Raw genomic sequence first — 26,211 nt, forward strand, 5'->3', positions numbered from 1 at the left:
AAAGGGGCGCAACTGGCGGACCAGGCGAACCTGGTAAAAAGCTCTCCTGGAGACGGTCGCCAAATGATCTTCAAAGGACAACCGTCCATCCAGGAGAACCCCCAAATTGCGCACCCTCTCCATTGGGGCCAATGATTCGCCCCCAACAGTCAGCCGCGGTTGCAGCTGACTGTACCGGGATGCCGGCATCCACAGCCACTCAGTCTTGGAGGGGTTGAGCTTGAGCCTGTTTCTCCCCATCCAGACCCGTACGGCCTCCACACACTGAGACAACACTTCAACAGCTACATTGGGGTGGTCAGGGGTGAAAATGTACAGCTGGGTGTCGTCCGCATACAGTTGATAACTCACCCCAAAACCACTGATGACCTCGCCCAGCGGCTTCATGTAGATGTTGAACAGGAGAGGCGAGAGAACCGACCCCTGTGGCACCCCACAAAGGAGGTGCCTCGAGGTCGACCTCTGCCCCCCTGCCAACACCGTCTGCGATTGGTCGGAGAGATAGGATGAGAACCACCGAAATACGGTGCCTCCCACACCCAATCCCTCCAACCGTCGCAGCAGGATACCATGGTCGATGGTATCAAAAGCCGCTGAGAGATCAAGGAGAACCAGGGCAGAGGAATAACCTCTATCCCGGGCCCTCCAGAGGTCATCCACCAATGCGACCAAAGCTGTCTCCGTGCTGTACCCGGGTCGGAAACCGGACTGGAACGGGTCTAGATAGACAGATTCATCCAGGTACTGGGGTAACTGGTGTGCCACCACACTCTCAACAACCTTCGCCACAAAGCGAAGGTTGGAGACTGGACGATAGTTACTCAAAACAGCTGGGTCCAGGGAAGGCTTCTTGAGGAGGGGTCTCACCACTGCCTCTTTCAAGGTGGTGGGAACAACACCCTCCCTCAGAGAAGCGTTAACAATCCCCTGGAGCCAGCCTCGTGTAACCTCCCGGGTGGCCAGCACCAACCAGGAGGGACACGGGTCCAATAAACATGTGGTGGCATTCAGCCGCCCCAGCAACCTGTCCATGTCCTCGGGAGCCACAGGGTCAAACTCCTCCCAGATGGTCTCAACAAGACTAGCCTCCGTCACCTCGCCCGAAACTACCCAGTTTTGGTCCAGACCGTCCCGAAGCTGAGCGATTTTGTCAAACAGATACCTGCTGAAATCCTCAGCACAACCCTGTAAGGGGTCATCGCAACCCTCCTGGTTAAGGAGGGAGCGAGTCACCCTAAACAGGGCGGCTGGGCGGTTCTCTGCTGACGCAATGAGGATAGAGACATAGGCCCACTTGGCCACCCTCAATGCCACTAGATAGGTCTGAGTAAAAGACCTAACTAGTGTTCGGTCAGCTTCAGAATGGCCGGACCTCCACGCGCTCTCTAGGCGTCTTCTCCGGCGTTTCATCTCCCTCAGCTCCTCGGAAAACCAAGGAGCTGGTTGAGATCTACGCAGGGTCAGACGCCGCAAAGGCACGACACGGTCCAAGGCGCCCACCGCGGCCTGTTCCCAGGCTGCAACAAGCTCCTCGGCCGAGCCGTGGGCCAGATCGCCAGGGAGCGACCCAAGCTCCATCAGGAACCTCTCCGGGTCCATCAGTCGCCTGGGATGGAACCAACGTATTGGTCCCGTCTCCCTGCGGTGTGGAGCAGCGGTCTGAAAGTCCAGACGAAGGAGAGAGTGGTCTGACCATGACAGAGGTTCAATGGCTAATTCTCGTACTTCCAGATCACTCAACCACTGTCCAGAGACAAAAATCAAATCCAGTGTGCTTCCCCCGACGTGGGTGGGGCCGTCAATTAATTGGGTCAGGTCCATGGCCGTCATGGAGGCCATGAACTCCCGAGCCGCCATTGACGACACACCGGCTGATGGCAAGTTGAAATCCCCCATGACCATAAGCCTGGGGGTATCAACTGCCATCCCGGCTATCAACTCCATTTGTTGCATTTGTTGAATGCATGCATGCAATGGACATTTACCTATGTAGGAATAAGTAGGTATGTAAGTAGGTAAGAGTGTGTGTGTATCAGAAGTGGTATTCAGCAGGTTCTGACCGGTTCTGGAGAACCAGTAATAGAAATTTTGAGTAGTTCGGAGAACTGGTAAATATCCCTTCTGATTGGCCCCACCCCATTTATTCTCTGCCTCTCGAGTCCTAGAGGGAATGGAGATTTTACAGTATCCTTCCCCAGAAGTGGGGTGGGAATGGAGATTTTACAGTATCTTCCCCTGCCATGCCCACCAAGCCACATCCACAAAGCCACACCCACCAAGCCATGCCCACAGAACCGGTAGTAAAAAATGTTGAATCCTGCCACTAGTGTGTGTGTGTGTGTGTGTGTGAGAGAGAGAGAGACATAGAGGTAGGCAGGCAGGCAGGCAGAGAGACACATACATAGAGATCTATGTGGCACTGATTTATCATGTAGTCTCAGGACAAACTGTTGAAGAAAATTGATTAGGGCAGTGCCTGGGCTCAGAAAAACAAGTCACTCCATTTTATCAGAGTGTCAAAATAACTCATCTAGCTAGTTACTAGATGCATCACTTCAGTAAAAATGCTTTCTGCATAAGCATATGCATGATCTGAAGGCCATTAAAGCATTGAAGCTTAAAACTGGATGACCAATTCTATTCATTGATTCATTTTAGTAGGTGCTTTGATCAAAATTATGTAGAATCAAATCACTCAAAGATCACACAGTCCTGTTCTTTAGAAATAAACTTGAATGTCTCAAACCACCATAAGATTCTAATGATTTTTTTTAAAGGAAACCAAGTCTAATTAACCGCTATGTCCCTGAAGTTCCCAATACTAAAGAATGGCAAGGAGATATAATCATGAATTCTATGCCTATGATAATGTATTCTAACCCTGGAATTCATCTGCTAATCTGGCATCACTTTTAGTTCTCATGCCAGGCTTGGCAAAAATGTCAAACCTACGAACACTTATTCCCATACTGAGGACTTGCTTACAACAACAGTTCACAGAAATGATGCAATTAGATAAGTGGCTTCATTAAAGCCTAGAGAATTACCCAACATAAATGATTTGGTCACTGAAGTATATAGAAATCAAGCCACATTTGTATTTCTTTTTCAGGCCTTAAAGTCTATGTCTTTTTCTCCCACTTCATGAGTCAATTATAATATGGCTTCTTCCCTGCCTTGACATTCTGGTCAAGGCACCCTGAGGAGGCCCTCTCTATGAGAGCGTACCGGTCGGTGGGAGGCATGTGGTAACAGAAGGCGGTCCCGAAGATATCCCGGTCCTATGCCATGGAGCGCTTTAAAGGTGGTAACCAACACCTTGAAGTGCACTCGGAAAACCACAGGTAGTCCAATATTAACATAATTGTTCTGTCTAAACTAAAAATTGCTGGTTGCCATTGTCAGCTTCAGCAATTGCAACTATAATTCTTTAGAAGTCAGTGTATTTGCTCTGGATATTATATGTTGCTAAGAATTAAACATCCAAAATTTAGTATTGCATACATTTTGTCAGGAACAGTGTATGCTATGCTATTTTGACCTTTCTGATTAGCTTGCCATTTCAGTCTTTCTTTTTTATAGCATCATTAACCTGTTGGAGAAAGATAGAATAGCCAACCAATCAACCCATAGCTTAATGAAGAAACCAACTGAGTCTAGTGAAAACTCTTAATTAAACTCTTTTATAGGGTGAAAAAACATGAAAAATAAGGAGTAATAATAGTATGGGCAAATTTAACATCAAAAAGTTTTAAGGTAATGGAATTACTGAGAAATGTGAAATAAATTCTGCAGTCCTTCGTGCTCTCTAAGCTTGACTGTTTGCTTGCAGATGTTTCATAAGCCAAATTAGATAACATCATCACTATTTAGTGCTTCCTGTTTATATACAGAGCTTCCACACCCAGTATTGATGGGATATATTTTCCTGTTTGGTAGTTCCTTGCTTAGGGTATTCTTTTCTGATAGATTGTTTGTCTAGTGTTAATCCCTGCTTATCAAGGTGTAGACTGCTGGAGAATATGTGTTCTGGTCTTTTGTTTCCTATTTAGCTTTTTTATTGTCTCTTTTGAATGGTGTGTAAATATGGTTATTTCTGTGTGTTTACTGATGGTGATTTGTTTGAATGTCAAGTTTCCAGACATTCCCTAGTGTTTTGGGATTTAGCTTCATTTAGGATGAAGCTGAAACAATGGTGGAGTCTGTGTTGTGAGATTAAGGAGTTTTCATTGTGTCTCTTGAATGCTAGTTGGTGTTCATCAATGTGCTCTCATAGTCTTCTGCCTATCTGAGCTACATAGTGGCTGTTACAATCCTTATACTGTGTGTTATAGTTGATTCCTGATTTTTATCCTTTCTTGGTCTACTGAGTCTTTTGTTTTACTTAAGATGTTTTGGAGGGCTTTAGTTATTTCTGTGCTATAGTGATGCCATTTGGTTGCAATAGTCTATTGGTTGTTTCTGAAGTGTTTTGATGTATGATAGTGCTATCCTTTTGATAGCTTATGCTGGTTGTGCTATAGTTTGAGTACTCAGACACTTTTTTGATAAAGTTGTATGGATATCCATTTGTTGGAAGATATTGTATAGTTAGTCTATTTCTAATGTTTGGAGTTGCTGCAGAGTGTTTGTACTCATCTATTCTTATACAGCTCTTCTTATGGGAGATTGGATTGTTATTTTGTTAATGGAGCATTTAGTTAGTGTGCGTTGTTTTTCAATAGATTTGCATTTCTGATTTGCTGTTGTTTCTTCTGCTGATGAGGAGATCCAAAAGGGTAGTATGTTGCCTTCTTTTTCCATTGTAAATGTTGTTTTTGAAGATACTATTGTTTCGTGTGTTTTCTCTAGTTGTTCCTTTTTTATCATAATGAAGGCATTGGCTACATACCTGATCCATACTTTGGCTGTATGATAGTGCTCTAATTTCTAGACACTGCATTATTAAAGCAGAGAAATACCAATTGAATCATCACTCTCAGGATTCAGAGCAGAAACCATAATGCAACATCTAGAAAGAGTAGCACCCATACACATACAACACATAAAACATGAAATAATTTCCACACAAAAGAGTTAACCTCAAAAAATATTGCTAAATGTATATATTTACCACCAATTTTCTGACCTGCCTCATATTTATTTAAACTCCATATTAATTCTCAGGAATGTGTAAGTTCAGGTAGCAACATGGAATAATTGTTGCTGAGAACATTTCCTTTGCAAGATGTTGCCTGCCATTATTTGGATATTATAGTAATGGCTTCCTTGGGGACAGTTTTGGTTTTGAGTGATGATTGAATGCAGAACTGCTGATTACCATAAACAGCACCTACATATAAACCGAGTTCTGAATCCTCTGTAAACTGAAACTGCCATTAATGTGAATAATGTTCCCATTAGAATAAGATTTCAGAAAAGAAATGTGGATACAATTATATTTATTTGTCTAGAAATTTAAAACTAACCTCAAAATTTTGTGTTGTTTTTGATGATGATAATTAAATAGGAACAAGTTTTTAACAAGTAATCAAGTTTTAGTAGTAGAAAATTTGTCATATTTTCATACAACATGGAATTGGCATTTTGCTTTCAACAACCCTGTACAATTAGCACAGGGGCCCCCCAAGGCTGTGTGCTCTCCCCACTTCTCTTCTCTCTGTATACCAATGACTGCATCTCCAATGATCCATTTGTTAAGCTACTGAAGTTCGCAGATGACACAACAGTGATTGGTCTCATTCGAGACAATGACGAATCCGCATATAGACGAGAGGTCGAACGACTATCCTTGTGGTGCAACCAAAACAATCTGGAACTGAACACACTCAAAACCGTAGAAATGGTGGTAGATTTTAGGAAAAACCCTTCCATACTTCCACCTCTCACAATACTTGACAACACAGTATCAACAGTAGAAACCTTCAAATTTCTGGGTTCTATCATATCGCAAGATCTCAAATGGACAGCTAACATCAAAAACATCATTAAAAAGGACAACAAAGAATGTTCTTTCTGCGCCAACTCAGTAAGCTCAAACTGCCCAAGGAGCTGCTGATCCAGTTCTACAGAGGAATTATTGAGTCTGTCATTTGCACCTCTATAACTGTCTGGTTCGGTTCTGCAACCCAACAAGAAAAACACAGACTTCAGAGGATAATTAGAACTGCAGAAAAAATAATTGCTACCAACTTGCCTTCCATTGAGGACCTGTATACTGCACGAATCAAGAAGAGAGCCGTGAAAATATTTGCAGATCCCTCGCATCCTGGACATAAACTGTTTCAACTCCTACCCTCAAAACGACGCTATAGAGCACTGCACACCAGAACAACTAGACACAAGAACAGTTTTTTCCCGAAGGCCATCACTCTGCTAAACAAATAATTCCCTCAACACTGTCAGACTATTTACTGAATCTGCACTACTATTAATCGTTCCATAGTTCCCATCACCAATCTCTTTCCACTTATGACTGTATGACTATAACTTGTTGCTGGCAATCCTTATGATTTATATTGATATATTGATCATCAATTGTGTTGTAAATGTTGTACCTTGATGAACATATCTTTTCTTTTATGTACACTGAGAGCATATGCACCAAGACAAATTCCTTGTGTGTCCAATCACACTTGGCCAATAAATTCTATTCTAAACAAACCCATTTCCTATGCCTATCACAAAATGGAAAAGAACAATGAATACAGATGATATTATCAATTATTTTTTCATGTGTTTCAGAAGACAGTGCTACTATAAAGAATGTTTTCCTGTATTTATACAATGAGAATTATTTTGGTTGTGCTCAATTTCCTGATGATGCATGATGAACACTGATTTACTAGTGTTATTTCAGTTTTCCAGGAAACAGTAAATAAAAATGGGGCTTGTCAAAATACCAGAAGAAAATGCTTTGGTAATTGTTTAATAGCAAGAAGGATTACAGTTGTATAAGAGAAGTTCTCCACTGTGTGCTTCCCTCCCCACTTTTCTTAAAGAAAATTATGGCAAACCTGCTTCCTTTTATAAATTACCTTGTAAAGAGTGAGAGTTCCTTTAACAGGAGGAACTTCTCATAAAGTCAGAGAGAATATCTTAAATTGTACTCATTTACAGATTAAGGGTTGCTATACAATAAGGTTTCGAGTTTCTGGACTGTCATTCAATGGACTTCAGATATAAGAGACTTTTTGTTGTTTACCTTAGACATCACCCCACACAACGAAAAAAAATAATATTTCTGGGGCAGTGCAGACATAATTGATAAAATTTGTGTCAATCTAAGTAATTTGTGTAGTTATGTAATTGATATTTTAATATCATCTAGATCAATTTGGATAATGTGGATAATTGTGTAAATATTCTAATGGCATCAATTGAAGCAACAATTTAAAATGCCATATTTGTATTTAATGCAAATTACCTAACTGACATAAATCGTTAGAATTCAGATATAATGGACATTTGGACACCAAATTTCCCAAGTAGTCCATTAAATCAAGAAGTTACTACAATAATTTTGGTTATTTGAAATTTAATAGTCTAGAAGATCCTGTGTTCTCAATATTTTCCCAAACATCTGTATTGTATAAATATTTTCACCAACATCTATACAGAATGAATTTTAGAGTATTTTTTTGTTAGAAATTCAGATAGTCATGTCTTCTGGAGTCAGAATGATGTAGTATAGTCAACCTATTTTATCTGTTCAACTTCTACATACCATATATAAAACCTTACAAAAATTGTGATTGGATTTTTTTTAGTAAATAATGTAAAATACACATATTGCTTATCAAATATAGAAGTTATCCCTACTGTTTATTCCTGGCACCCTCTCTGTAAGTAAAATTAAAGGGATATTTTATTAAAATATACAATTATAGGCCAAAAAGACAAAATAAGAAATTAATATAGATACAATTGTACAAATTTCCAGGTCTAACTTCTGACTATTGTGGTAATAGCACATAATTTGGCCACTATTCTAGAAACTTCTCAATTCTGATCAATTCAGAGATAGAAAACATTTACCATATAAGATTGATATAGGTAGAGAGAGGGGATAAGATGGCATAACAACAACAACAACAACAAGAAGAAGAAGAAGAAGTTGAGATTATAAAAAGTGAGATTCTAAAAGCGCCGTCTAGCACAATACCAATGAAGAAGAAAATTAATAGATCTCAAAAGAAACCAGCATGGATGCATAAAGAACTATCTGACAAATTGAAAGACAAAAAGGACAAGTATAAAAAGTGGAAAGAGGGGCAAATAACCAAGGCAGACTATCAGCAAATAGCCCGAGCCTGTAAAGATGAAGTAAGGAAAACTAAGGCTCACAACGAACATAGGCTAGCGACAAAAGTAAAAAATAACAAAAAAAGCTTCTTCCAACATGTTAAAAACAAGAAAAAAGTCAAGGAAACAATTGGCCCATTGCTGGGAGAAAGTGGCAAGAAGATGACAAGCAACAGGGAGAAAGCAGATCTACTTAACTCATATTTTGCATCTGTCTTTACACAAAAGGAAAAAACAATCCAACCTATCAAAAACAGCACCACAAAAAACAGATTAGAAACACAAGTTAAAATAGGGAAGAAAATGGTAAGTGAACACCTGTCTACCCTAGACAAGTTCAAATCACCAGGACCGGATGGATTACACCCCAAGGTTCTGAAGAAACTGGCAGATGAGATCTCAGAACCACTGAACTATATCTTTCAAAGATCCTGGAGAACAGGTGTCGTGTCCCACTCCTCCGCTGACGGCTGGGTCAGGGAAATCCGAATCAGGCTTGCCTCTGCAGCTCTGCCCAAAGTCCTAGCAAAGTCCGCAGAGCAGGCAGGAGACCAGTAAGTGACTTCAGCAAGATAAGTTCGACTTTTGCCTGACTCAGAGACTGCCAGAAAGTAGATCCTTTATATAAGCCATGGGGTGTGGCTCCATGACTCAGCACTCATTAAGGCCTGCCCCTCCCTTCCTTCTGTTGCCTCCGCCTCTCCAATCTTCTGATGCGAGGGTCACTCCAATCAGCTGTTGTTGGGAGTAAACCCTCCTCAGGCTCACCTGCTGTGGAGGAGGGGGAGGGGTCTAGCTGCTCCGTTTGCCTGGGCATGGAGTCAGGGCTGGGGCAGGGAGATGCTCCTTCTTCTGCAGTTTGTGTGGGCATGGAGGCAGGACTGGGGCCGGGAGGCATACATTCCTCAGTGTTCGGGAGCAGGTAAGAAGGCCCCGGCTGCTCTGAGGGCGGGCAAGACACAACAACAGGGGAGCTGCCAGAGGACTGGAAAAGAGCTGATGTAGTTCCCATCTTCAAAAAAGGAAAAAAAACAGATCCAGGAAACTACAGACCTATCAGCCTGATCTCAATACCGGGGAAGATTCTGGGAAAGATAATCAAGCAACGAATCACCGAACACCTAGAAGCAAACAAAGTAATAACCAAAAGCCAACATGGGTTTGTCAAAAACAGATTATGCCAGACTAATCTTATTGCATTCTTTGACAAAGTGACAAAATTAGTAGATTAGAGGAATGCTGTCGATATAATTTACTTGGACTTCAGTAAAGCATTTGATAAAGTAGACCATAACCTACTACTAGATAAAGTAGAAAAATGTGGGTTAGACAGCACCACCACCAGATGGATTCATAACTGGCTGACCAACTGCACTCAACAATTAGTCCTCAATGGAACTACATCCTCATGGAGGGAAGTATGCAGTGGAGTACGCCAAGGCTCCGTTTTAGGCCCAGTACTCTTCAACATCTTCATCAATGACTTGGACAAGGGGATAGATGGGGAACTCATCAAATTTGCAGATGACACCAAGCTGGCAGGAATAGCCAACACTCCAGAAGATAGGCTCAAGTTACAGAAGGATTTTGACAGACTTGAACATTGGGCGCTATCTAACAAATGAAATTCAACAGTGAAAAAAGTAAGGTTCTACATTTAGGCAAAAATAACCCAAAATGCACAGGTACCGTATATGTGGTACCTTGCTCAATAGTAGTACCTGTGAGAGGGATCTTGGAGTCCTAGTGGACAACCATTTAGATATGAGCCAGCAGTGTGCAGCAGCTGCTAAAAAAGCCAACACAGTTCTGGGCTGCATAAACAGACGGATAGAATCAAGATCACGTGACGTGTTAGTGCCACTTTATAATGCCTTGGTAAGGCCACACTTGGAATATTGCATTCAGTTTTGGTCGCCACAATGTAAAACAGATGTTGAGACTGTAGAAAGAGTGTAGAGAAGAGCAACAAAGATGATTAGGGGACTGGAGGCTAAAACATATGAAGAACGGTTGCAAGAACTCGGTATGCCTAGTTTAATGAAAAGAAGGACTAGGGGAGACATGATAGCAGTGTTCCAATATCTCAGGGGTTGCCACAAAGAAGATGGAGTCGGGCTGTTCTCCAAAGCACCTGAGGGTAGAACAAGAAGCAATGGGTGGAAACTAATCAAGGAAAGAAGCAGAACTAAGGAAAAATTTCCTGACAGTTAGAACAATTAATCAGTGGAACAACTTGCCTGCAGAAGTTGTAAATGCTCCAACACTGGAAATTTTTAAGAAGATGTTGGATGACCATTTGTCTGAAGTGGTGTAGGGTTTCCTGCCTGGGCAGGGGGTTGGACTAGAAGGCCTCCAAGGTCCCTTCCAACTCTGTTTTTATTATTATTATAAGTTCTTGAAATAAGCTCTCACTTTATGACAGGCCATATCCATACTGGCTTAATCCGATTGTCCAAAAATGCCATATACAGACAAGAAAAGAACCTAGGCCAGTATCAGTAATGATATTGGAACCCACAAATCTCACAAACCAGAGAAAGAAGTGAGGATTGACTCTTATCTCCCAAGGGCACAGACAACAAACTATGAATAATAGATCTACAACCTCAGAACATATATCATCTCCCAAAAATATAACACAGAATCCAGTAACAAGACAGATCTCCTTCCTGGCCCTTTGAAGATTCAGCTCAAATTGTTCCAGAGCAAGGAAGTGAATTCCTGGAACAAATCTCCTGCACCCCCTAAAACTACATTGCTCAACCCTTCCATAAAATCTGCCTTTTGTCTGCAGAAACTCTTATCTTTATATTGCAGTGAAACAACGTTACATTCAAGGTGGAGAGCTTCTAAGAAGCCCTTGGTCTACAAATCCCCCATGGCAATTAGGCTTAAAATAGCAGAAGAAGCTTGTCGTGTTGGCATTCTGGAAGCCTGCCCCATAAAGCCAAGCCAATAGTACTATTTCTTTCTGATGCCCAGCTGGGTATTTTGCATCATTAGAATTTGTTCAATCTAATTTTCTAAGATCAGCCCTTCAAGTTCAAAATTGTGTCTAGAGACGGGCCTCATGAAAATGGGGGGCTATAGTGTGGGTGACCATAGTCAGCCATTGGCTTAAACCATCATTTTTTTGCCTTGGTCTTGCTTCATCAATTATAAAGGATGCCTTTCAGTCCATATGAAAAATGACAATGGCAACTAACATATCAGGGCTTCGTCTTAGCATGGGATATGATCCCAAGGCATTGATACAGAGCAGCAATTGGATCTAGCCAAGTGTCCAACTTTTATTGTCAATAAATCCAACAGTTATTCTGCCTTCCCTATGGCATACTTAACTAAACTCTAAGTACCAGAACACTGGTTATCTAAAACTCTGGTACAATATTATGCTCACTTCTGAGCTGTCCTTGAAGGCCGATACAGGAAGATTCCCTTGAAGGCTGATACAGGAGAGAAAATGCTCTTGTGACTCTGAACACATAAACCATGTACTTCTCCTGTGTCTCTATTATAGAGACATTCATATTTCAGAAGTATGTAGATGCTGTCTAAACTTTGAAATTTGAGCAGACAGACCATCACTTTTGGCACAGAATGCAATTATATTTTCCTGACAATGGCATTGACGAAAGGACATCCAGCTATGCTAGTGTAAAAGTCCTTTTATGTGATGGGAGGAGTAGATGATAAAAACACTGAGGAATGGTAAAGGGAGAGTATAATGTCCTGTTTCAGATTTCAAACTTTCTCCCACACAATTGCTAAGTGAAAATAGCAATTTACTCAAGGCCAAGAAGATAATTGGCAAACAAGGAAAAGAATGTAAATCAAAACTGTCTCTCAGGAAGAAATCTTGCCTGTGAAGTTTCACTTTCAATAAGAACACCCATAAGAGAAGTTCAGAGAGACAAGTCAAGTTTTTAAGCCAGTCTAAAGGTCAGAGTTTCTGGATTTCTTCAGAGCCAGATTCAGAGCTGGAGTCCTAATCATGACTGTTATGTATTCATGTTTGTACCTTTAAATATTTGAGCGGGAAATCAGCACGTTGCTGATTGGTCGAAGCCTCCAGCAGAACTGTATAAAAGGAGAGGTTTTTCCCCCAGCCTGCTGCTGGGTTCACCCTATATTAAAGAGCTGTTGTCACTACCCTGGTCTCCAGCCTCGTTACTTCCCGAACTTAACATTGGCGACGAAGGTGGGATCTCGAGGCTGAGGAGAACCAGAACTGAGCTGAAGCACGATAGACCCGAACCCAGCAAATCCAGGGCAGAAAAGAGGAAATGGCCAGTTACACTCCGCCCGCACCGTTCGACCCGGCTAAGGAGAAATGGGGGACGTATATGACCCGTTTCGAAAGTTTCCTAGAAGCCAACGAACTGCACGGAGTTCCAGACAACCGAAAAAGGGCTTATTTCTTAAGCCACTGCGGTCCGGAGGTCATCGACATCGCGGAAGCCCTGGCAGAGCCAACGCCGTTGCAGTCGGTGTCGTGGCCAACTTTACAGACTTTATTAAAAAACCACTTCGCACCAACGCCGTCCAAATACGTGCGGCGGTTTGAATTCGGAGAGCGAAGGCAGATGGAGGGCGAGTCCATCGGTGACTACATGGCCGCCCTAAGAAGAGCGTCCAAGGACTGCGGATACCGTGACCTAGACGAGGTGCTCCTCGAGCAACTCATCCGAGGGGTCAAAGACATCCGTTTGCGGCGACGGCTGCTAGCAAAGAGCAACCTAACGCTAGCCAACGCTCTGGACGAAGCCAGAGCACATGAAATGTCATCCCAAGCGGCAGAGACGGACGGGTCAATTAGAATTTGCGCTGACTACAAGGCGACGCTTAACAAAGCCTTACAGAAAAGCGCTTACCCGGTTCCCGTGGTGCAACACTTATTGCACTCTTTGGGCCAAGGGCAAGTCTTTGCAAAGTTAGACTTGGCCCAAGCCTACCAACAACTGCCAGTAGACGCCCGCACAGCCGAAGCCCAAACGATTGTGACGCACAGGGGGGCCTTCAAGTGCACCCGATTGCAATTTGGGGTCAGTGTGGCACCAGGGCTGTTCCAAAACCTGATGGAACGACTACTGCAGGGGCTCCCAGGGGTAGTTCCCTACTTCGATGATGTCCTAATTTCAGGGGAAAACATGGAGGAATTGGGGGAGCGGTTAAGAAAGGTCTTGAGCATTTTCCGGACAGCCGGATTAAAAGTCAAGACAAACAAATGCCAGATCGGGGTCGAATCCGTCGATTTCTTGGGCTACCGGATAGACAAGAAAGGAATTCACCCTACTGAGAGCAAGGTTAAGGCAATTAGGAAAAATAAAGGCAGCGCCCAAAAATAAAGCAGAGCTGCAGGCATTCCTGGGATTGGTTAATTTTTACGCGGTCTTTTTAAAGAACAAAGCAACCGTTGCGGAACCGCTGCATAGGCTCTTAGGAAAAAATACTGTTTGGTCTTGGGGAAAGTCAGAAAATAGGGCTTTTGAAGCAGTAAAGAACCTGCTCTCAAGTGATAGCCTGCTCATCCAATATCACGACTCATTACCCCTAGTGCTGGTTTGCGATGCCTCCCCTTATGGGGTGGGGGCTGTACTCAGCCATAGACTTCCAAACGGCACAGAAGCCCCCATAGCGTTCTACTCGAGAACGATGTCCTCCCCAGAGAGGAACTACAGCCAATTAGACAAAGAAGCACTAGCCATTGTGTCAGGGGTCAAAAAATTCCACGAGTATGTCTTTGGGCGGAATTTTGAAATCGTGACTGACCACAGACCGCTACTAGGGATACTGGCTGGCGATCACCAACGCCTGTGGCACTTTCGCCACGCTTGACCCGTTGGACTATATTCTTAGCCGCTTACTCGTACAAGCTGCAGCATCGACCAGGAAAAGAAGTGGGGCATGCAGACGCGTTAAGCCGATGCCCACTACCAGGGGCGACCGAAGACCCCACTCCGGGGACGCCCATCTTACTTATTGACTCGTTGGACTCTGGCCCAGTCACATCTAAGGAAGTGGCTCGGGCATCATACCGGGACATTGTGTTAAGGACTGTACTCGGTTGGGTACAGAGAGGGTGGCCCGCTGCGCGGTGACGGTTCAAAGAATTTGTTAAAAAGCGAGATGAGCTCTCGGCGCAAGGGGGGTGCCTGTTATGGGGTGATCGTGTAATAATTCCTGATAAGCTAAGGGGAAAGGTATTGGACCTCCTCCACGAGGGTCACCCAGGGATCGTAAGGATGAAGGGTTAGCTAGAAGCTATGTATGGTGGCCACTCATGGACGCAGAGATTGCTGAGAGGGTAGGGAAATGCCAAGCTTGCCAAGAGTCCAGACCTCTACCCCCAACGGCCCCAGTCAGAGAATGGGAAAAGCCCCAAGGGCCCTGGTCAAGAATCCACATTGATTTTGCTGGCCCTTTCCACGGCCAAACATTCCTAGTGGTTGTGGATGCATTTTCTAAATGGTTGGAGATCATAATCATGAAATCCACTACGGCCGAAGCAGTAATCGCAACTCTGCGCCACCTATTCGCAACTCACGGGTTGCCGGACACTCTGGTGTCCGACAATGGGCCCCAATTCACGGCAGCCCAGTTTGAAGAATACCTGGCAGAGGAAGGCATCCGACATGCCCTCTCTGCGCCTTTCCACCCTGCGTCGAATGGCCTTGCAGAGCGTTCCGTCCGGAGCGCTAAGGAGGCATTGTCCAGGCTCAAGCCAGGTGACTGGCAAACAAAAATAGACTTTTTCCTAGCCGTCCAGCACAGAACCCCAAGCACGGCCACCGGGAAAAGCCCAGCCGAATTGCTAATGGGACGGAAACTCCGGTGCCCACTTGACCGCTTGAACCCCCATTACACACCCGAGGGTTACAAGGGGGAACTAGAAAAGACAAGAGAAATGAGCATATGCGACCGGTGTGGGCCCGAAACTATGGGGACGGCCCTAGTTGGTTCGCAGGACAAATAATAAAGATAACCGGCCCAAAATCGTACGTGGTAGAGCTACCAGACAACCGAGTGTGGAGGCGCCACATAGATCAGTTAAGAAAACGAATAACTGACCAAACCGAACCAAAGGAAACAGATCATGACCAATACCAATTTGAATCCACAGCTGACAATGACCCGGGGGAGGCGCAAGACTTAGCTGAGGTCCCAGAGTTCCAGCGACGCCATCAGGTCCCCGAGGGAAGCAGCAGGGAAAGTTCTAAAATTAATCCAAGGCCGGATGGCCAAGAAAAAGAGTCGGCCAATAATCCGGAGCCCGTTGGCCCAGAGAAAGAGCTGGGAGGAGAAAACAGCCCCTCCGACCAGCTCAAAACACCACCCAGAACTGAACCGCGCAGGTCAGAAAGAACTAGGAGACGCCCAGGTTATTTGCGTGACTACGTCGAAAAATAACATGTAAATAAATATGTAAATAGAGGCAAAGTGTTTTCTGGGAGGGGAGGAGTGTTATGTATTCATGTTTGTACCTTTAAATATTTGAGCGGGAAATCAGCACGTTGCTGATTGGTCGAAGCCTCCAGCAGAACTGTATAAAAGGAGAAGTTTTTCCCCCAGCCTGCTGCTGGGTTCACCCTATATTAAAGAGCTGTTGTCACTACCCTGGTCTCCAGCCTCGTTACTTCCCGAACTTAACAATGACAGTAAGAGATTTTTGTAGTAGAGATATAAAAGGTTAGTTTTGTCTTTTTGTACATTGTTTTTTTTTTCTCTTTGTGCTATCTCAGTCTTCATCTACACTCAATGTAGGTATAAATTGAGAGATGAACCAACAAAATTGTTACTTGTTTCTTCCAAGCAGACTACTAGGTGTTTCTCAATAATAACTGGGCTAAAGATTCACTTCTAAAGATCTGCTTGAGACACTACTTCAAGCAGCAGCCATAACGAGCAGCAACATAAATGATCTGAGGTGAAGTACAATTTAGGTAATTGGGACCAGAATTTCTATTGCTAAGTGATGCAGCCATGAAGCCCAATGTCATATGATCACATTCCATAACAGTGGCAATCCCAGAAAATCTAGTTGCCTTTATAACCCCAGGATGGGGTGGGTTATTAAGTGAGGCTCTTATGTGACTATGATGTGGGAAGAGGCAGGAATCCTTGGCAAGTGGGCCAGTGGGTGAGAGCTAAGGTAGATGCTGAGGGTAGTCAATAGGGATGTAGGGAAGTGGTGGGTGCTGAGGGAAGGTACCCTGAGAAGGTGCTATGGAGCATGGAAAGGTGCAAGCAGGAGCTATGGAGCACAGGTAGGAATGAATGTACGAGGGATGGCAGATGAAAAAGTGGTGGGAGTAGAAGTGACTTGTGACCTTTGCTGCTGGCTTCCCTGTTGACTTTGTTTGTGGGTACCTGGCAGGGAAAGTTACAAATGACGACCATGTAGTCACAGGATGTTGCAACTTTTGTAATTGCAAGCTCATTGCCAAGTGCCCAAATCACAGCCTCATGACTATGGAGATGCTGCAACAGCATCTCCATAGTCATGCAACAACTTTGTAGACTGATTGTAAGTCCCTCATTTTCAGTACCACTATAACTTGGAACTATCAATTAATATTTTCTTTCTTTCTTTCTTTCTTTCTTTCTTTCTTTCTTTCTTTCTTTCTTTCTTTCTTTCTTTCTTTCTTTCTTTCTTTCTTTCATTAATTCAATTTTTATAACTGCCCACTTGATGAAGTGATTCTAGGCTCCTGACAATTCTTATAATATAAAGTCATAACTTGAGGACTTCCTGTAGCATCTGAGCAGGAAACTCAGAGTATGAAGTACACCAGAATACAGGTGTCAGATATTAGACTGGACTTCTTGTAATGCATGAATATCTTTATAAGCCCAACACTATGTAGCATAAAGCAAAAGACTTAACACTCTGGCTTTAAAAACGTTTGATTGCTTCAGGCTTATAGTTGTTTCTGTTATACATCATGTATGTAATTATTGTATTAGAAGTTATTTGAGCATGAAGAAAGAGATTTGAAGAGTGGAATTTTCAGGAAAAAGACAACTGGAAACAGATGCTTAGATATTTAAAGCTTTCAACTGTTCAGTTTGGTAGCTGTGCATTTTCCAAATGTGAGTTACTTAGCATGCTTCTTAGTTCTCATATAGTTGATTTCCAGTGTCTGGATTGACAATTACTTCCTTGTGCTTGTGGGTTGCTTTACAGCCCCAGTTAAGATAGAGAAAATAACAGTATGAGGGGTTCTTGGTGCTCCCTGAGCTTGGTTGTATTCTTGCAGGAAAAAAAAAATAACAATGCCATATATCAAAAACATCTCAGAAACCACCAATAGACTTCAGAGCTGAAGAAGCTTCTTGGATGAGAAGCAAAATGTCTTCAAAGAAAAACCAGAAAGTTCAGTTGCCTCTTGAAAAAGACTTTTCGGACACCAATAGATTACTACAACCACATGGAATTATGTAGCACACAAGCCAACTAAAGCTCTTCAAAAATATCCTAAGTAAACCAAAATGACCCAGCAGCCCCATAATTAAAAACAGAAGTCATTTACAACATACAATTTAATGACTGGAACAGCCACTACATAGGATAAACTGGGAGAACATATATCCATGAACATCAACTAAGTCAGAAGACATAATAAAAACTCTTTAATTTCACAACATATGGTCAGATTTAACCACAGTTTCAACCAGGAAACTGTTACCATCCTAGACCAAACCAAGTCCAAAAAATGCTAGGGAATTTCTAGAAGTCTGGCACTGTGACAAATTACCCATCAATAGACACATCAACAATATCTATATGCTATGCAAAAGAGAAATCAACAAGCCAAAAAAGGGAAAAAACTATAAGACCAAAAACACCTTCCCACCAGCAATGAGCACCCAAATAACCACAGATTAACTCCAAGATTAATATCAGATCAACAATTCAAACCCCACTCCTTAGTAACTAGTATCTTTGGTTAATGTAATATCTGCAAGAAAACAATCAAGTTCTGAGAGCATCAAGGACCCTTCATTTCAACCCAGAATTATGAAGGTTCTTCTTTATGAAATAACAGTATCTTCAGCATGTAATGGAATGGAAATTGATATACTGCATATATAAAACTTCTGTAGAAGTTAGGTTATATTAGTCAATTCATTGCCTTTCAAACACGGAGACTGTCTTTAGGTGCCCTCATGAAGTATCATGATTAAATGGAGAAGCCAGTAATCAATGAAGAAAACTGCCAATTTTTGCCATGACCTTTTATGGGAGATAAAGTCAAATATAATTTGTAATCTATAAGTACAGTTTAAAGGGAATATCTTTGTGTAGCTATTTACAACCAAGTAGCCTACAGAATTAAATGTACATATTAGTTATACATTTTCAAATATAATCTGAATTCTTCCACAAAATGTATAATTTGCCAGAAATATTATATGAAATTATCCACTTCATATTTGGCCATTCTGATCAGGGACAACTCAAAAGCAATATTATCTGGATTTAATTGCTTAATTCTGATTATCATTTTCCTCTAAAGAATTCATACAATTCTTTTTTTCTCAATAGCTAATCTTTATTCTTTTTTAGATGACTATATAGAAAAATATGAAAGGCTTTTGACACTGAGATAATAATGTATTTCATTGTGTGAGGAAATGGAGATATATTTATAATATTATAACATTGTTATCAAACAAGCATAGTTATTTTCTGGAGTCATGCTTTTAAAAGAAATGTCATTTCATTATATATTTAAATGAATTTCTTAAATTCAAATTAGTTATATTTGCAAAACATATTTTTCAAAAGATACTAGCAGTCATATATTCCTTTTGACTAACATATCCATGCCTAATGGACACAATATTTCTAATTTTTTTCCATTATGAATACTTATTATTCAGATAAGGAACCTGAATTGCCGTACATGTAATTCCTTGATTGTGAATTAATCTGTAATATTTATTTGCTTTAGAAATAATGATAGTAATGCATTCAGCAACTTTATTGGCAGGTAACTTCACACTTGCATGTAATACAGGTATTACTATTGCTGCTTCTTTCCATAGAAGCTTTTTTTTTCTTTGTAAGAAAAAAATGGGTTATAAGAGTTTAGGAAAAACTGCTCAGAAGAGAATAATAAGGATTACCCTTGAGATAAATAGCCAAATAATATTTTAAAAGTATAAACTATATCAACATTTATTGGAAAAAACACTATTCAATTAAAATTACATGTCAGGAACAATTTTACAAATTATACTGTAGATTTGTAATATATTTTACAATGAAAATGTTTTGTAACTCTCCATGCCTAATAGATACCCTTAACTCAGGGGTGTCAAACTCGCAGCATCACGTTGTTGTCACATGATGTATTGCAACTTTTCCCCTTTGCTAAAATGGGGATGGGCGTGGCCAGCATGTGATGTATCCGCCCCACAGACCGCGAGCTTGACACCCCTGCCTTAGCTGGAAGAGGTATATTTCTTACCTTCTTTGCATTTGACTATATTTTTCAATATAGTCTATGCTGAAAAGACTCTGCTGAGCAATTAAACCAGTGGTGGGATTCAGCTAGTTCGCACCTATTCGGAAGAACCGGTTGTTAACTTTCTAAGCAGTTCAGAGAACCTTGTTGAAAGAAATCTCATTTTGTTTTTTTCCCACTTTACAGGGCTAATCCTATAAGGAAGGCAGGAAGGAAACATTCTGGTGTTGTTTCTAGCCTAATCTTTATTGCCCTGCTTACAGAAACTGCCGCTCTGGTTAACCCTTATTACATTGTAACAGCTAAGGCGAAGCGCCCATTGATGTGAGTGACGTTGAGTTGGCCACACCCACAGAGTCACATGACCACTGAGCCACGCCTACCCAGCTGGTCATTAGGGCAGAGAACTGGTTGTTAAATTATTTGAATCCCACCACTGAATTAAACCCAAGTAACTCCAATAGTATGACAGTTTCATTGTCATGATTTTTAATGCTCATCAATAGCTCTTATCAATTGTATTCTCCTATAACTGTGGAAGCCTTTCAACAGTTCAACTAATTTAGGAACAGAACTGTTTGCCCTGAACCGTATATAAATGCTGATCATGCTATTTCCATTAGCAACATTACACAAACACAGAAAAAGAGTAAGGTAGTAAGCAAAAAAAATTAAAAGCAGAACAGAAAATAAAATAAAAATTAATTAAATCTAACATACCTTATGCTATTTGTTATATCACTTTATACTCTTTTTTTTTGCACTTTTCAAGCCATTTATGCTTCCACTCCAGTCATACACCAGTCATATATTGCCTTTTCTCCTTTAAACTCCTCCCTTCCCACTTTTTGAGATTATTATTAGTTCATTCCAGTCACAGGTTCTTTGGGTTTTTTCCCATCCTCCTGACTCACTTTTAATATATTTGTTTTTCAATTCAATCCTCATACATTCTTCCTAAATCACCCAATCTCCTCAGTTTACAATATGACTTTGACTAGTTGCAGCTTCAATGGCAGGGTGTCAAACCTGTGGCCCGCAGGCGGGATGTGTCATATGTTGGCCACACACAACCCTGCTTTAGTGAAGGGGAAAAGTCATGATATGTCATGTGATGACAATGTGACTCTGTGAGTTTGGCACCCCTGTTCTGTGAAATGCTTTCTGATAAGATGGAAAAGGAATAAGTTACTTTCTTTAACTATTCCTGTGCTGCATGCCACTTTTCCAGAAAGCAGAACTTTCAGTTGACCTGTTTTTGACCCAAATTCAGTAAAAGATGTGTCTTACTTAGACCATGGTCATACTATTCTATTCAAGCTTGATTATTTGATGTGTAAATTACCTTGCAAGCCAACATACTTTTGTCCTACTCTACCATCCATATATATATATCTGACACTTTTAGGAAGTGCAAAACAAAGAATAGCAAAAATGCTGCTCTGAGTGGGAGAACTTTATATATTGTGTTCAGTTAAGATTAAACAGACCACATTTTGGCTTTTGTAATGTGATTAATAGTGTGGAAGAGATAAGGGGAGAAAGAGAGGAAGACCTGTCCTATTTCTAGTCACATTGACTGTTACATATATTCTTTGCAGGCAAAAGCTTGATATAACTATACAGTTATATAAAATTGGGCTTTTTATTTTACGAGCTCAAAAAGATATTCCAATGTCATATGACATTAAACGCTAACTATTCACAATGCAGAAACTTGATTGCATATAACACACAGTCTTTCTTTAAGAGAAAAGAAAAAAAATGCTTTTAAGAGAAAAAAAAACAGGCCAGTGACTTTGTAGAGGAAATTGTTAATTTTACAAAAGTTTAAAATGAATTCAGAGACATGCATACAAAAATTACAACAAACTGAGAGGACAAAAAGTGTTTTCAAGATTTTTACATTACAAACAAAGATCATTATCTAGATCGATTATACTGTTAACCTATTTCTAATGCTTCCTACTCCACCAAGTGGACTGATGGTGTTATTTTTACTTGTGCAATTTTCACAGCTCCCAAAAGAAAAAAGGAACATCAGACGTTTCTATAGCAACAAAACCTAATTCTTTCCAAATTTAGAAAACAGCTCAAGTACTGACTTCAACATCTTTCCTGAATTAGGATATGTTTTATGACACAGTTTTGGTTTGGAGAGCTTAATAACTGCAAGTGGAGGAGTTATATTGGGGAGAACATGTTCATTAAATACTGTACTCTCACTTTCTGATATTTTAAATACAAGCTGAGTTTTAACAAACAATAACAATAATTTTTAGACCATGACCTACTGAATCTGGCTTACAATCAAACAAACATGAAACCTGTGATCATTGTAACCATAAATTGTTTATAAGACTTCCTCATCAGTATGAAGTATCTGATAAGTATTTTATTCTTAGTTAATAAATTTAGAAATTATCAAACATATTCATCACTTGATGTTTGGAAGTAGAAATCAAAGAAGACAGAAAAGGATTGAAGAAAAAAGGATCAGACAGAGTTATTGTAACCAGGAAAGTTACAAATGAGTAAAGAAATACAAATAAATAGGACTGTCTAACTATAAGGTTAATATTTGATTGGCTTAGGAACCAGAAGAAATAATAGAATAGAATAGAATAGAATAGAATAGAATAGAATAGAATAGAATAGAATAGAATAGAATAGAATAGAATTTTTTATTGGCCAAGTGTGATTGGACACACAAGGAATTTGTGTTGGTGCATATGCTCTCAGTGTACATAAAAGAAAAGATACGTTCATCAAGAATCACAAGGTAAAACACTTAATGATAGTCGTAAGGTACAAATAAGCAATCAAATCATAAATGAGGAATGAGGAAAGTCTTATTCTAATAGCAGCAGAGAACTCAATGAGAACCCCAATTCACTAAAGGTCTTCAGCCCCAAGCTGCTGGTGAGAAATGAAATGTCTTTCTGATAGTGTAATAGGAACAGCCAAACAGCAGCAGTATTCTAAAATCCAAACTTCCCTGAAAAATCTCAAGATATATCAAGTACCATTGTGAAACCTCTCTGGCAGCCATTGCTATCCACAACTGAAAATATCTTTCTTTATAAAAACATCTTTGAAGTAGGGTTGATTTTATGAAATGTGGAACTCATTCACTAAATCTGGGAAACAGCTGGAATCATTTACACCAGGCCACTTTGGAGGTTGTCAATTTGACCATGGTCCAAATTCAAATTTTGCTTTACTGCATGTTTCTTCTTTAACAATCCTTGGAATTATCTATCCTTGATTTAAAACACACATACACACATACTTCACAGAGAAATGGATGAAATTTATAGGCAAAGTTTTTCCTTATACAAGTTCCCCTCCCCCTCCCATGCAGATTAATAGGCACAGATTCTAAAAGAGCTGAGGAAATAGGCATACACTATACTTCTTTTTAAAAAAGACATAACTTAGAACAGAAAGTTACCCAATTAAAGTTTTTGACTGAATACAATCTTAAGATAAAATATTAATTATGATAATTGCATATAAAGCTTATCTGACACTAGTTCTCTAGAAAAAGATCCTGGATATTTTTGTAATGGGAGTTGAGTGCTATATAAACTGATATTGTGCCTTAGGCAAGAAACAGGACCCTTAAAGAACTTTAAATAAAATAGATAATGAAATATGTTCAAACTCTTTCAAGTGATACATTAGAAAATTATTGCAGGGACTAATAATACTTTCAAATTAAGGAAACAGTAGTAGATGCTGCCAAGGGGAAAGTTCCCATCATAGATAATAAGGACATTTCTGAAACCAGCAATTAGTGCTGTACATTTCTAGTAAAAATAAAGTATGTAAAGTGTTTCTAAATGGCTTCTCTCTTTTCTTTTGTAGGATTAATGCTGATGAAACTGCACTTATCCTCTTTATATCTTGGGTGATGTTTGTGAAAGAAAAGAGTAACGTCCTGTCACTTGTCCTTTACTCCCAAATTCTAATTACTATAAAAAATTGAATCCCACTTACAAAGTCTTGGTAAGGCTTTAATTAAGTGAGCTTTTAACTTTTTAAATATATTTGAATGTTCCAGGTCAAGGGCATTCTAAAACTTGGTTACAGAGGATTAACTTGGGCAATGTTTTATTTTCACACTTTCTCAGATTACAAAGTGCAAAGAATTCTGTATAATATTTCCATGAAGCTAAAGAACTTAATTTTTTTTGTAAAGAAGTACCATATGGGAAAAAAAGGAAAGTGACACATTTTCAGATATTCCAGTCTTTGACCAGCTTTTACAATAAAAGAGTACAGTAAAGGAGAAATAGTTTAGTACAGTAATTAGTTATTAGGGAAGGGAATAATAATAATAGAACAATAAAACAGAATATCTAATTAACAAGGTTGCACAATTGTATAACTTAGTGAAAATGTTTGGCCACCTAATATGCGAGTGAAGGGTTAGCATCCATTAAAAATAATAAACATAAAATTTACCAGCATGACCCTTATATTTGGAAATGTTTGATGCAATCAGGCCTGGCCTAGGATTCTAATCTCAGGTCTTAGAATAATGTTTGATCCTATAGCCCTGATGCCTCTGCGCTCTCAGACAATTACCAATCCCATTGGCACCACACCTGGACAGCAAAACCTTGCAGTCTTGGTCTCTCTCCTGAATATTTAGGCCAATTAACCCTGGAGAATGCCAAATCAATAGTAAAAGAGAGAATCAGGGACATTGATCCCTAAAGTTTTATTACCACTGCTCCTGAATTCTATTGCCAATTGTCAGACAGTTGCAAGACCTGTAATGCAGGTGCTTATACAATTTAGCATTAATCAAATATAAATGAGCCTTTTCTGATTTGATGCCCTCCCATCAGTTCCTGGAGGGAAGATTTAATGGGACTCCTTATTCACAGAGACTTTGCTCTGTGAATAAGGGACATAGAAACATTTTCTCATATAGTACCTTTTCTGTGATGCCCCAGGATGTGCTGTGAAGGTGGCACACTTTACAGAATAACAGAATAAGAGAGTTAGAAGGAACATTGTAGGTCTTCTAGTCCAACCCTCTGCTTAAGCAGGAAACCTTATACCATTTCAGACAAATGGTCCAATCTCTTCTTAAAAGTCTCCAATGTCATTCCACTGATTGTTTTAAAATACAGAGTACTATTGTATATTTTATACACAGTTCAATTATACAATCAATAAAATATTTAGTGTTTCCGTGTTTAATTCTCTACGGTATCACATCAGCATGAATGTTCCGGCATGTGATGTGCAAAACTTCATAGTCGAATTCCATGAATGGGAGAACTGAAATGGTCTGAAATCCCACTTAAAGGTTGCTTTCTTAGCAGGGGGATAAAACTGAGTGGAAACAAAACAAGAAAACAAACAATTTTTTTTTTAAAAAAAATCCTGTAACACATCAACATAGCTATTTTCTCATCTCCATATTATGCCACCTTAGTGAGTAAATATTTCCATAAAGAAGCTGCATATTGTATAGCAAGCACTATCATTATATAATAATATAGTGGATACCCCAGGGAATATATCCATGTTATTCCATACAAACAAAGAAAACAGAAACAGAAACACTACACTACTAACCAGTGCATATAAAACATTTGCTAGACCAATTCTTGAATACAGCTCGCCTGTCTGGAGCCCATACCTCATTTCGGACATTAATACAATTGAGCGTGTCCAGAAATATTTTACAAGAAGAGTTTTCCACTCCTCTAATTACAACAAAATAACTTATGCCACCAGACTTGAAATCCTGGGTTTAGAAAATTTAGAGCTCTGCCGCCTTCGACATGACCTGACTCATAGAATCATCTATTACAACGTCCTTCCTGTTGAAGACTACTTCAGCTTCAATCACAACAATACACGAGCACACAATAGATTTAAGCTTAATGTGAACCACTCCAATCTTGATTGCAGAAAATATGACTTCAGTAACAGAGTTGTTAATGCCTGGAATGCACTACCAGACTCTGTGGTCTCTTCCCAAAATCCCAAAGCTTTAATCAAAAACTAACTACTATCGACCTCACCCCATTCCTAAGAGGTCTATAAGGGGCGTGCATAAGAGCACCAATGTGCCTACCATTCCTGCCCTAATGTTCCCTTTGATTGTATCCAAATTTCATATAGTTATTACATACTTATGCTTATATATATGCTTATATATCTTATAGTTATTTAATGCTTATGCTTATATATATTGTTGTGACAAAATAAATAAATAATATTTTTTTAGCTAGAACTTTTGCATGAGAAGGGCTGGCCCAGGATATTTTTTGCTTAGGGCAGAACAGTGAAGAATTACTTTTAATCTTCCAAGTTAAAATACATAGCATTAACCTGGATAATTTTGACATAAAGCAGATATCCCTCAAACATTTATTTCTATCCCTTTCAGTAAAAGTAGGTT

General features: G+C 40.2%; 1 protein-coding gene across 1 annotated transcript in view; it reads right to left on the bottom strand.

The window, feature by feature from the left end:
• The window catches only part of ROBO2 (roundabout guidance receptor 2), a 668,594-nt gene extending 647,992 nt beyond the window's left edge, over positions 1 to 20,602 (bottom strand). The window contains exon 1 of the mRNA XM_058184864.1: positions 20,502 to 20,602. The gene's annotated coding sequence lies outside the window, so the exon portion shown is untranslated. The remainder of the gene's footprint in view (positions 1 to 20,501) is intronic.
• Between the last annotated feature and the right edge of the window lie 5,609 nt (positions 20,603 to 26,211).

Source organism: Ahaetulla prasina, chromosome 5 (genome assembly GCF_028640845.1).
Source record: "Ahaetulla prasina isolate Xishuangbanna chromosome 5, ASM2864084v1, whole genome shotgun sequence".
In the NCBI taxonomy this organism is placed as follows: Eukaryota; Metazoa; Chordata; class Lepidosauria; order Squamata; family Colubridae; genus Ahaetulla; species Ahaetulla prasina.